General features: G+C 40.0%; 1 protein-coding gene across 1 annotated transcript in view; it reads right to left on the reverse strand.

Annotated features, from left to right (window-relative positions):
- TMEM108 (transmembrane protein 108) overlaps positions 1-13,641 on the reverse strand; it is a 429,003-nt gene that overhangs the window by 328,093 nt on the left and 87,269 nt on the right. The gene's annotated exons all lie outside the window — the stretch shown is intronic.

Below are 13,641 nucleotides of genomic sequence, written 5' to 3' on the forward strand. Positions count from 1 at the left end.
CTTCTGAAAACAGCAGTGACTCAGTAGTCAACAGAGAATCTGATAACTGCACAACAGTGATAATAGGGACAGCAGCAACGGCTGATGTTATGTGAAACACATCTACTCCTGTGGTCCCTGGCTTGTAGTAGATGCTCATTAAACATGACTCCCCTCCCTTATCTTCTTGGATTACCACAACAAGTCTGTGAAAAGGAAAATTGTGTATTATTTTTAGTCCCCTTTAATGGAGAACAAAACTGCCTGGATGGATGCTCTGATAAGTGTGAGAAGCATGACTAAGGCAGGTGCTTCCAGCTCCTCCTTTCATTTCTACTAGGAGAGTAAGCTTGAAAGCCTGGACATAAGTGGAGGCTCCCATCTCCTCAACTTACCAGCATGTGGCCTTAGGCAAGTCAAGCCACTTTTTGAACTTCAGTTTACCCCCATCAAATGAATAATGATGGCATTTTCCTCAACATGTTGCACTGAGGATTAAATGAATGATTTCCTGTGAGCCATGCAGAATAGCGCCTGACACCCAGTAAGTGCTTAGTGAATATTAGCACTTAGTGAACGTTAGCTTGTCTTTGGAGTATGGAGACTATACTAAACTGACACCATAAATGGTCTTTCATAAACACCCTCCAATTGTAAGTTTTTAAGAATTTATTTTGAAGGATTAAAGGCAACATAGCATATGAACACTTTATATCTGAAATACTGCATTTCATTCTAAACATTTTTCATAATACACCTTTTTCCAATTTGGCTTTAAAAAATTATCTTGAGGAGGTAAACATTTTTGCTTGAAATTTTCTGGGGGGTTTCTTTTTTTAGGTCTTCATATCTCTAGTAACACATTCAAGGATTGACTAGATAGAACTCTTGGAAAATAGGCCTCCATAAGGAGTAGGCTAGCACTTCTGTCCTCCTTGTACAAGGATATTCTCATTGATATTTCTATCCACTGAGGTAAGAAAGGATGTCAACTAAAGCAAAGCAACTAGTGGTAGCCGTGGCCTAAATAAAAGCAACCTTCATTTTTCTCAGCTTTAAAATATAAAATAAAATTGAAGTGGGTAAAGCAGGGGAATCAAATCAAGCACGTGTCACAAATACTAGAATTAAGGGAACAGCAGCAACAGAATGAGAGCCCCTGGATTCTTATGTAAGTGGTCAGAACTCACTGAATTACAAAAATCAGCATCATGGTACAAGAAGAGCTAGTATCTTAAGTCCTGGTTCCTTTATGTTATAACAAGATAGGATCTGATGGCTTATTATGTCTCTGCTATGGGACTCAAATTCCTTATTGTAAGATGAAGCATAGGACGAAAATATCCTTTCTCTTCACATTTTCTTCCAGCCCTAAATTCTAGGACCTACATTTAAATTTTAAAAAATTTCCCACATTATTTATAATGATACATTTCTCAGCAGATATAACACTATGTTAGTGAAAGTAAAAGTGTTAGTTAGTCGTGTCCGACTCTTTGCAACCCCATGGACTGTAGTACACCAGGCTCCTCTATCCATGGAATTCTCCAGGCAAGAATACTGGAGTGGATTGCCATTCCCTTCTCCAGGAGATCTTCCCAACCCAGGGATTGAACCTGGATCTCTTGAACTGCAGGCAGATTCTTTACCACCTGGGCCACCACAAGTGGTTCAACTCTCCTTTCTCTGTAACTGGAATGCACACATGAGAATCCAGCTGCTACATCTAATTGGATGAGAGATGTTGAACTTGAAGAAAATGACCAGATACTCCTTCTAAAAGCACTGCCTTATCTATGCTTTTGCCAGACATGCTGCTGCTGCTGCTAAGTCACTTCAGTCGTGTCCGACTCTGTGTCCCACCAGGCTCCCCCGTCCCTGGGATTCTCCAGGCAAGAACAATGGAGTGGGTTGCCATTTCCTTCTCCAATGCATGAAAGTGAAAAGTGAAAGTGAAGTTGCTTAGTCGTGTCCGACTGTTTGCGACCCCATGGACTACAGCCTACCAGGCTCCTCCACCCATGGGATTTCCCAGGCAGGAGTACTAGAGTGGGGTGCCATTGCCTTCTCCGTTGCCAGACATGGCTCCCCTGCAAATGTAGGCTCAAAGATGTGAAGCTGCTTCTTTCTCCATGTGAATTTTCCCTTTTTCCCAAGATGGACCTGAAAAGGATAAAACACCCAGTATACCCCAGAATTAACCATCACAAATACTGTGCATGCAATTGTCAAGAAGTGTCTAATACACACAGTCATATCCTGAAATCAATAAGTGTGACCCTGGGAAATGCTCTGAGAGCTAGAACAAATGAGTACACACACTTCACCAAACAACACAGGGCCACTTCAACAGGTACCTCTCTGGGCCATCAGTCAAAGAAAATCACCAGGGAGAAAACAAACAACATTCAGTCATCAGTGACTTTGAGCCACATGGCTTGGCTCAAAGGTTGTGGTGGGGTGGGAGATGGAGTGGGAACAGATCACCCTAACAAAGCCATTTTGCTACATGGGAAATTTTTATGTGGCTCCCCCCAAAATTTAACATCCATTTTGTGATGTTACACAAAATGAGGGGGATTTACTCATTATGTAATTTTTTACATATTCAGTTAGAACTGGTGCAAATTGGAAAAGGAGTCCATCAAGGCTATATATTGTCACTCTGCTTACTTAACTTATATGCAGAGTACATTATACAAAATGCTGGGCTGGGTGACTCATAAGCTAGAGTCAAGATTGTCGAGAGAAATATCAACAACTTCAGATATGCAGATGATACCACTTTAATGGCAGAAAGTGAAGAGGAACTAAAGAGCCTCTTGATGAAGGTGAAAGAGGACAGTGAAAAAGCTGGTTTAAACATTCAAAAATCAAAGATCACAGCATCTGGTCATTGGATGGACTGGTGCTGAAGCTGAAACTCAAATACTTTGGCCACCTGATGCAAAGAACTGACTCCTTAGAAAAGACCCTAATGCTGGGAAAGATTGAGGGCAAAAGAAGGGGGCGACAGAGGATGAGAAGGTTGGATGGCAACACCGGCTCAATGAGTTTGAGCAAACTCCAGAGAAAGTGAAGGACGTGGAAGCCTGGCAGGCCACAGTTCATGGGGTCACAGAGCAGGACATGACTTAGGGACTGAACAACAACAACACAATTTTATAAGAGATAGGAAATAAAATATGTATAAAAGAGGCATTTTCACATGCCCCTCATCTCACAGACGGCCATCAAGTATTCTAATAAGGGAAACAGGGAATCATCTGAGAACTGACCTAAAGTCAGTTGTGCTATAATGTTTCTTTGAAAACAAAAATTTGTTTCAATGCAATTGATATACTAGGGAACCATTAGAGGCTAATGAAAATTTTGTGTTTGCTTGTGAACAATTTCAACCATGAGAAACGCTAGGAGACTGCAGAAAACCACACACAGCTGAACCCAAGCACCCTCACAAGCATGCATGTACCTCCAACACCCACCAGCGATCTGGCTCACCTGGTGATAACCTACCACCCAGCCACATCTGTTACAATTTCCTTTCAGTTTCCAAACAACCCTCCTTCACTACTCACAATAACTTACAACTGCAACCTTTCCAACACCCACTTCCACAACTAAACTTAAAAACAAGTGATTTTATATTTCCCAGCCATTTAGTTCCTGGGGGGGTACCTACGATGATCAATCTTTCCTGCTTATCACCATTCTTCCTGTAACCCAGTTCCTTGTTCCCTATAGCCTTCAGCAGCAGACATCAGAATTTTTTGTTTTTTTGGTTTGTTCCCCTGCTCCACCTCCCAGTGGAAAAAGAGCTGTTTTCTATAGGAAAGGAAAATACCTGCACTGCTATTAATGTGGACAAAACATATAAACTCTCACTGCAGACATACTCTCAAAGCCCTCAGGTCTTGTTCTTGTTTTCCAACAGAGTGGATCTGTCGATACAGACCTGCCAAACATCTCCCCAGAATGAAACGATGCCCTAAATTTCTTCCTTTATGGTGAGGTACTGGCGAGAATATGGGGAGGGAAGGGCAGCGAAGGCAGTTTCATCTCCATTTATTTACTGATGGCAGTCAAGGGTGTGGCTGCAACTTAGTATAAATCAATGGCAATCAAAGAGGCAGATTTTCTTAGACTTTATGTGAGGCATAGAGGAAAAGCCAGTTTGTGTGTGGATGAGTAACATGTATGTGCACTAGGCATGTATCTATTTCTTGCCCTGTTCTAATCTGCTTTAGGGCAACTTCAAGGACACATGTTGCATACTATACTAGATATACATGCAAAATAATAAAAATGAAGCCAAGGAGCATGTGTGTATATATATATATATATCATGTATATATATAAATACACACATATGTATATGTAAGTCATAATTCAAACCCTAATTAAAGAGAATCTGTGTAATGTATAATCTTGGTTACATAATAATGAGGAAAGAAGTCAAAATGGAACCCAGGAAAAACAGAGATTAGGTGAAGGAAAATCAGGCAATGAAGCCCTAATCCTGGGTTCAAATACCAGTTCTGCCATTTACTTCTGGGCAAGTAATTTCCACTTTTCAAGTTTCAGTTCCTCACAGATAAAATTGAGAATACTTCCCACCTAGAGTGTTATTTTCCAGATTAAACGACAATGTTCCTAAGGTCACAAGGGGATCACAACTTCTGCACCAGAGCTCTGGTTTTATACCATGTTCAGAAATTCAGATGGTTGGGCATCCCAGAGTTCTCAGCACTCTGGGTCCGAAGGACAGAATATGGGCACACACCCATGACCCCAGACCCAAGCAGCAGTGGGACAGAGATGAGCTGGCCTCAAAGGAGTGAGAGAACTGAGAAACCCCAGGGGTCTGTACCCTGATTTCCAATCATTCCAGGTTGGAAGAACCTTTCAGTTCAGTTCAGTTCAGTCGCTGAGTCGTGTCCGACTCTTTGCGATCCCATGAATCGCAGCACGCCAGGCCTCCCTGTCTATCACCATCTCCCAGAGTTCACTCAGACTCACATCCATCGAGTCCGTGATGCCATCCAGCCATCTCATCCTGGGTTGTCCCCTTCTCCTCCTGCCCCCGATGTCTCCCAGCATCAGAGTCTTTTCCAATGAGTCAACTCTTCGCATGAGGTGGCCAAAGTACTGGAGCTTCAGCTTTAGCATCATTCCTTCCAAAGAAATCGCAGGGCTGATCTTCAGAATGGACTGGTTGGATCTCCTTGCAGTCCAAGGGACCCTCAGGAGTCTTCTCCAACACCACAGTTCAAACGCATCAATTCTTTGGAGCTCAGCCTTCTTCACAGTCCAACTCTCACATCCATACATGACCACAGGAAAAACCATAGCCTTGACTAGACAGATCTTAGTTGGCAAAGTAATGTCTCTGCTTTTGAGTATACTATCTAGGTTGGTCATAACTTTTCTTCCAAGGAGTAAGCGTCTTAGGACAGCAGTTTCCAAAACGGGACCAGCAGAATCCACATCATCTAGAAACTTGTCAGAAATACAAATTATCAGGCCTTATTTCATACATTCTGAATCAGGAAGTCTGAGTGTCTGGGCTGGCAACTCAAGTTTAAGAACCAAAGTCTTAGGAGATTAGAGTTTTGCTTCATTAAGTTCAAGAATTTGTATAATACCTGTTTCAAGTCAGAGTTTTGAAAAGAATAAAAAAAGAATACCAGTATCTCTCTGGCCCTGCTCTACAAGTTAGTAATGAATTCACACACCCTCTGGCTATTCTGGCCACCCAGCAATGCTTGCTGCCTCCTCAGACCATTAGAGATACGGTCAATTTCTGATACAACCAAAAATGTCACAAACATGCTGATCAAATCGCATGGGAGGATTTGTGGACAGAAAGCAATGGAAGGTGTAATCCTCTTAGAATGAAAGGAGCGCGGAAAAAGAAAAAAATCGCCTATTGGAGTGTGTAAATAAGGTCTACAGTGGAAGGATGATGTGAAAATGCATCCTTTTACATATCCAGCACCAACTACTTATTTCTGCTTATCTTCCTGCCTGCCAGTGTCTGAAATTGGGGTTACATACTGAAATAGGGCAAGCTACTTTACCTGGTGACCTTCTCCTCAACCTCCTTCCCTACACTCAAATCAACTCCAGAATTGCCAGAGTTTGAGTTTATGAAGCTCTTGCAACATCTAGACCCCTTGATTTTCTTCCTTTTCATTTATTTGCTTGTTTATCTGATTGCATTTGCACCAGTTTTCTGAGAGATGGATGGGAGAAAATGGAGAAAAAAAAAAGTGGCAAAATAGGCTTGGTGAAGAAGAGCTACAATTACAATGGAAGCTAAAATACAGGATTTGTGATTAATGGGCAGATTTCATTATACTGTACTGTTCTATAAGGAGTGCTGTCTCCAGTTACCAACCTGGAAAGAAAATCCGCGTAATAACTACAAATTGCAATGCCTAAGAGTTCCTATTGTATGCTAATGTTGCACCAAAGCTAAGATCACTCTATATTCACCGGCAGAAGGCTGCACCTCCTGCAAGGTGTTAAGATGATTGTAAAAGTCACAACAATCAATTAAAACTGCAATTATCAAACAGAATATAAAACACACTGAAAAATACCTATGGCACAGACTTCCTGACTTATGTATAAACTCATTCAACAGCAAGCAGCATTTCTAATTTTTTCCACCATAATCTTTATGAGTTTTAGAAATTAAGTAATTCTTATAATTAAAGAGAAATACTCATGTTACACATAAAACCAAGCAAATGGATATTCATTGTGTCTAATGACAAAAGTTTCCAAAGGATATTTTTGGTTATAATATTTGTCCTATTCCCTTTAGAATAGTTAGATTATCACTCTAAACTCTCCCCCGAGACACATGTTATCTCAATTTTGACAGACATATCACATAAAAGGAATCATATGTCATGGAACACTGTAATGAGTATGAACATTGGGAATCATCTAATCCAACCCTTTCTCATTTTATGAGCAAAGATATTGAGACTCGGGAGATTTAATATTTGCCCAGGATTACACAGCTTGCCAGTGGCTTAGTGAGAATTAGCACTTTCCCCTTGACTCTATATATTGTTCTTTCCACTGTATCATTCTGCCCCTAGCCTTCAGGTAGAGCTAACCAAGGACCTGACTGCACCAGAAGCTCAGAGAATAGAAGCTCCTGATCAGAGTTTCCCACTACATACTTCTCTCTATGTCTGTGTTTGGCTGAAATCTAATCATCACATGCTTAAACCATGCACACTTCTTCAGGTGGTGACCCACAGATCTGCCTTGAGCATACTCTTAGGACAAGACATTTTTCTTTCAGGGGCTTGTACTAGCCTTGTAGGGATGCTGCAAGGAAGCTCTCTACTAATTAGAAAAATAAAAATAAACTATGATTCTGAGGATTCAAAGAGTCAGATACAGATTTTAAGATTTTCAAACTCAGAAAAAGAAGAGACAGAAGTATTTATAAGATATTTAATTCCTCAGTGACTGCCTTCCAGGACCAAATGGCATGAAAGTCAGTTAATCTGTAAACGTTCCATATGCAAGAGACTCGCCAATAATCTATTTTTCTAAGGGCTCTGCTGTTCAAAACCTTACAGTGTCTCCCTCACACAGAATAAAAACTAAAGTTCTTAGACTGCACAGTAGGTTTTTTAATAATCTGTTTAACACCATTTAAATAATATTAATTACTTGCTCTTGTAAAACCCATGCTGTATTAACTACCTATTACTGTGAAACAAATTAGCCCAAAACGTAGTGGCTTAGAACAACAATAAATACCCACAGAGATTCTGTGGGTCAGGAATCTGAGAGCAGCTTTACTGGCTGCTTCTAGTTCAGGGTCTCCCATGACGTTGCAGTCACCTGAAAGCTTGACTAGAAGTGGAAGATCTGCTGCCAAGATGGCTTTCCCCATAGCCTTGCCGCGGGCACCTCCCCAAAGAAATGCTGGTCTCTTAGGGGATGGCAGCTATTTCCCTTCAAAAACAGAGACTCAGGAAAGCCAGCTTCAAGCTACAAGGTCTGCTTTGACCTAGCCTCAAAATCAGACATCATCCTCTCTGTAATATCCTATTGGTAACACAAGGCCAGCCCAATCCCATTTGGTAGGGGACTATACAAAGGTGTCAATACCAGTAGGTGGGATTGTAGGAGGGCTATTGGAGGCTAGCTACTGTACACCCCATACCAGCCACCACACTCTGCCATTTTGCCACACGGTTGGCCCCTCTGCCTCCTGCTCATATTAGAATGGTTAGGAAAAAAAGCACGTGATCTAGAGTTAGTGAAACTGGGTTCAGTCTCAGTCAGTCAAAGCCTGGAGTCTGATTATGAGCAAATCTCTTAGTTTTACCTCCTATTATCTGTAACAGAAATACTATAAGCCCTACTGAAAAAAGTAAGTGTGATTACTAAATGAAGTTCAGTATAGAAAACTACTTTGTAGACTGCAGGTAAGTAAAATTGTTTCTCAACCACCACCTTCCTTCTAGGCCTGCCTGTACACCACTATTTCTTAAACCTTCTCCTCTCCATTGAAAGTCCCAGTGTCCTCTTCTCGGTTCTGACAGCACCACATGTATTCCTACACAGTCTTCTCACATTGTGCATTTATTATAAGTATTTGTTTAAATGAAATTCACTCCTACTAGCTTATACATTTCTTCAGGTCAGAATCTCTCATATTACTGTCTATTACAAAATAGTCAATAAATGTTTGATTAATCAAACTAGCATGCCTTTATCCTTTAATCACCATCCAAAGAGACAGGAAGGCCTTTCTGCACACACAGTCCATGGGATACACATGATAGAACAGAGAAAGGTTAATTTTAGTTCTAGACAGTCAGAGCATCTTGACGCCTACGATGGAGAAAATAGTTTGGCACTTTGGAACATGTCTCAGATATCAAAAGCTGAGCTCCTAGGATAAATGATGATTTTTGGAGAACTGGGGAATACATGGCCAGCCAGTTTATCCCTCCACTGACAGAGGAGAGTCGGAGGAGTTTTGGGATAAGAGTGCAACAGGCAGAATTCTAAAGAGGTACCTCCCCTGACATTTCCTGTTCCTGGCTACTAATCCAGCCATTAATTTTGGTATTTCTCTTTAGGGACTTCACAGATAATATTAAGGTTATTCATAAGCTGACCTTAAGACAGAGGTATCATCTGGGTGGGTCCAATGTAATTACCTCAGTCAGAGAAGTCAGGGAGAGGCACAGGCAAAGGAAGGTAGAAAAGATGAGAAAGGAGGGAAGGTCAGAGAGATTCAAAATGTGAGGACTCAACCCACCATTGCTGCCTTTGAAGATGGAAGAAGGGAGCCATGAGCCAAGGAAAGAACAACCCCCAGTTGACATGCAGCAAAGAAATGTGGGTGTTGGGCATCAAAGGCAAGAAACTGGGACCTTCTAACAACCAAGAAAGCCTGAAATGAACCTTGATTTCGGTCTTATAAAACCCAAGTCTGTGAAGTCAGTTAAGTCACCCCAGACTCCTAACACAGCACTGTAAGATAATAAAATGCATGTTATTTGAGCTGCTAAATGTCCAATAATTTGTTATGGCAGCAATGGAAAACTAATGCAAAGAGTAAGAGGGTTTCTGAAAAGAAAACAGAGCCTTCTCTCCCTATCTACACTTTGAAGCAAATCTATGCGGATGGGGGATAAAGCAAAAGAAACCTCAGGTGAGTTCAAAGCTGAGAGAAGCTTAGCACATAGCAGGATCTGGAAGGATGGAAGAGCCGGCAGCACAAGGAGAGCAGGGACATGCATGGGGGCCACCATACAGGTCTGTGCTTTCTAGCGAGATGAGGGAGAAAACCAAGAGTTTCCCCCAAAGTATCAGAGAGGAAGGCCTGAGGTATCAGCAGGGTCTGGGGCCTGGAAGGCAGAATGAAAACTTTCAGCTGTGCACTCGGCAGAACCAAAGACCGCTGGAAACCCTACATCTGAATGGAAGTGTCACAGATCTCAGAATAACACCTAATCCCAAGAAACTTACCCTGAGGGAGAAGCAAAGTAGAAAGCGGAAGGAAAGAAACCCAAAATCAACTGAGTGTTTGCTCAAACTAGAGAAGGAGGGGAAGTGTCTGGAAGTTTCTGAATTTACCATTAAGTTGGCAAGATTTCATTTTCAGCCAAAAGAGAAAAATGGAGGCTCAAGAGGTAAGAAAATTCGGTTATAAACAAAGTTTTATTTTGTATACCAAGTCTGTGACTGATGATAATTGCCAGAGATAGATGCCATTTATCAAAGTTATTATCTTCCAAAAGCCATACTTCACATTCATCCTGTAATTTAATATCCATAATAACCCTCCAAGCCTTGCACTGCTATCATCTCTATTTCATAAGTAGAGAAACCAAGACTAAGACACATGAAGAAAATAGTCCAGAACGTGACAACTGGCAAATGGTAGATTCCAGATTCAAATATCTACCCATCTAGTATTTCCTCTTTGAATTCCTTTCAGTGAGTGTGCAGAAGGGATGCTACTATTTATGAAAGCATTTATAAATTCATCTGTGATTATACTACCTATAAGATGACTTTTATGAATTCTTTGGTATCTCAATAATAGCAATAGCATCTGTTAACTTATCTTGAAAGCACAGACATGCCAAGCAGCTCTAAGTGGCTTTTGTGGATCATTTAAAAATTACGATTTTCTCCTTTTTGTAGATGAGAAAAGTGAGGCCCTGACTTATCTGAGTACACAGAGTAAGAGGCAGGCCCAAGATCTGAACCCAGGCACTCTGACTCCAGTCTTCGTGTTTACCCATGGGCTACACAGCATTCCTACCTTGAGTCACCCTTAAGACCTAGAGGTCAACAAGAAATGCCGCACTGGCCCAGAAGAGAGATTCTGGAAGCAGCATGGAGGGGTGTTTATAGAAGAGCACTGTTACACTCTATGACTACACTTATTAAGGTTTAGCTGTCCCTGAAGTGATCTATCTTGCTTTTCTTAACCTACTTCATTGCTTTGATGCTTAAGAGACACCATCAATTCAATAATAGTTACTGAGGTTATAAGCAAACACATTTATTATAAGTCCTATTCAAAGTTCAGAAATATTAAGAGTGTCAATAATAAGGATGTGTATTTACATTTTTCAGCTTGTAGCACCTCCTGAAAAAACAAATTCAAGTTCATTTATCCAATACTTTCTAAAAGCCAAGACTATGGAGTCAGAGATAAATGACACAGTCCTGGTCTCACTGGACTCACAGGGATACTTTACCCAACAGCATGTGACACTAAGTGAGCAAACTGGAGGAGCAACTAGCTGCAAGGGGACGGGCTATGAGGAAAAGCTTTCTGGAAGAAGCCATGCTATCAGAATTCAATTTGTAAGGATCGGAGAGCAAAGAGGTGGCCAAGATTTTACAAAGAAGAGGCTATGACTTATTTAAGGGGGCTGTAAACACAGTTGAAAAACTTATTTCACTGACTTCTACTGAACTAACTCCTGAATTAACACTCTCTATTCTCTCTGAAAGACATCTTGACACTCAAGCCAAATACTAATGGATTCTCTCCAGTGGGCCAGGGCACTTGATGTCTCACCCAGGTGAGGGAAACGTTTGCCAAGAGTCACTTGTATTGGTTCTCAATATATGTATGCCAGTTGTGCTTGGCTTTATAATCAAATTAATTTAATTAAACATTATATTATTTAATTAAATATAAGTCAATGAAACATGAGTGAAAAAAGAGAGTTACTGTTTCTAAGAAAACTAGGTTGAATCTTTCAAAACGACTCAAAAAGATTAGCTGCCAAAAAGTTACTGTCAAATTACAAGTGAGTGAGATGGCTATAAAAGACTGGAAAATATAACAACCTAGAAGATTCTGCTCTTTTATTCACTCTACTTGAAAGAAACTCAATTGAAATCATGAGACATATTATGGGTGTGGTTACACAAGAACATTGATGAGGTACTTTGACAAGTAGAGCCACATTCAAGGCAAAGGCTTTGTTCCTATATCAAAAGATTGCTGAAGAAATGTGAACACATGTTTTAAGTTAAAATAAAAAATTTTAATGTATCATTTTTAGGTCTCTATTTTAACCAATATTTGTATTAAAAATTATGTCTCAGATCAGAAGGTTTACATTGTAACTTAAGAAGACTGAAGCCAGGATTATAAATAGGCAAGTATCAACAGATGAGGCCAGAGAAGTTGGCAATATAACTGCAAGGTCTGCACACATGCAAGAACATGTAGCTTCACACAGAGAACACAGCAGAGGCACTGGTGTGATAAGATTCCTGGTTGAGAAAGGTCATATGGGAAACATGGAGAATGCTTTGGAGAATCAAGACTAGATGCTGTTGCAGTAAATCTGTGAAGAAATGATGAAGCTTTAACTGAGGCTGGTATAGTGAGAGGAACAAAGTTTGCGGTCAGTGCATGAGATAAAGTACCTGGTGAGCTGGTACAACAGTGGTGAAGTGCTACGGCAATGGGAGCTGTCACTGCAATCTTATGGACAATATCTGGCATAGGGGACTCGAACTCTACATATTTAAAATTTTAAAGAGGACTCTTTTGGGGGTTTTAAGCAAATCGTAATGCATCACCATTTTATTGATTACATTACACGGCCCCATTGATAAGTGTCTATCTAGGCTGAAATTCTCACTTTTTTCAGTCCATCTTCACAGAGCAGTCCTGCTCTATCCTTGATTTACCTGGTCTTTCTCAGGTTGACTCAAATTCTAACCAGAAGGTTTAGGTAAGAAACCTAAATTAAATATTCTTACAATGGGAATTCCACAGCTAGTTCTTTATAAAGTCATGGATGAGATCACTGCAGCATCCATACAGAGTAATGGATATGATAAGGCTTATCTTCCTTTACTAACAGATCTAGTCACAAGAAAATAATAGTAAGCCACGTCTGTCTCATTGGATAATTACTAAATGATGCCAAACTACAAATAAAGCTACATAGAAATCTAACATTTAGATAGAAGTAAAACAATAAAATAGGTAATAGTAAATATAATCCATGTTAAGAAAACAATGTAAGTAATTTTAAAGCAACCTCTTCAGTGCCACCTATATACATACATGATTACTCAATAAACAGAAAGGCAAAGTGATAAAAACTGCACATGAAATGATATTTTCACTTTATAATAAAATAAATTTATAAGGTAGCTGATAAAAAACAAAGGGGCTTCACATATATTTCATTCCTTAATTTACCTTCTATGATAAAGACATTATCACACCATATATGAAAAAAGACTCTATAAAGTATATAATATTTTCTAAATTTGTTCTTCAAAATATCACCAGTGTTATTTTTCTCAATCCTTAAAAAAAATGGTAAGTTGAAGGGTGGCATGTTATGAACATGCAGAGGGCATACAACAGAAAATCAATGCTCAGTAAAAGCATCCAGATTGGGTTATTATCAACTCCTCTGTGCTTGTATTTACAGCACAGAATCACAATAAATGCATTCTGGAAATACTACAGAAAGAACATTAAGATATTTAAAAATGGTCACATTAGACTTTCATCAGAAGTCTAAACCCCACAGACTAGGGAATGCACATAAGACTATCAGCAGATTTTTCAGCACAAATTTTGCAGGCCAGAAAAGAGTGGCACAATGTAATTAA

The sequence above is a fragment of the Budorcas taxicolor genome, chromosome 1 (assembly GCF_023091745.1).
Source record: "Budorcas taxicolor isolate Tak-1 chromosome 1, Takin1.1, whole genome shotgun sequence".
NCBI lineage: Eukaryota > Metazoa > Chordata > Mammalia > Artiodactyla > Bovidae > Budorcas > Budorcas taxicolor.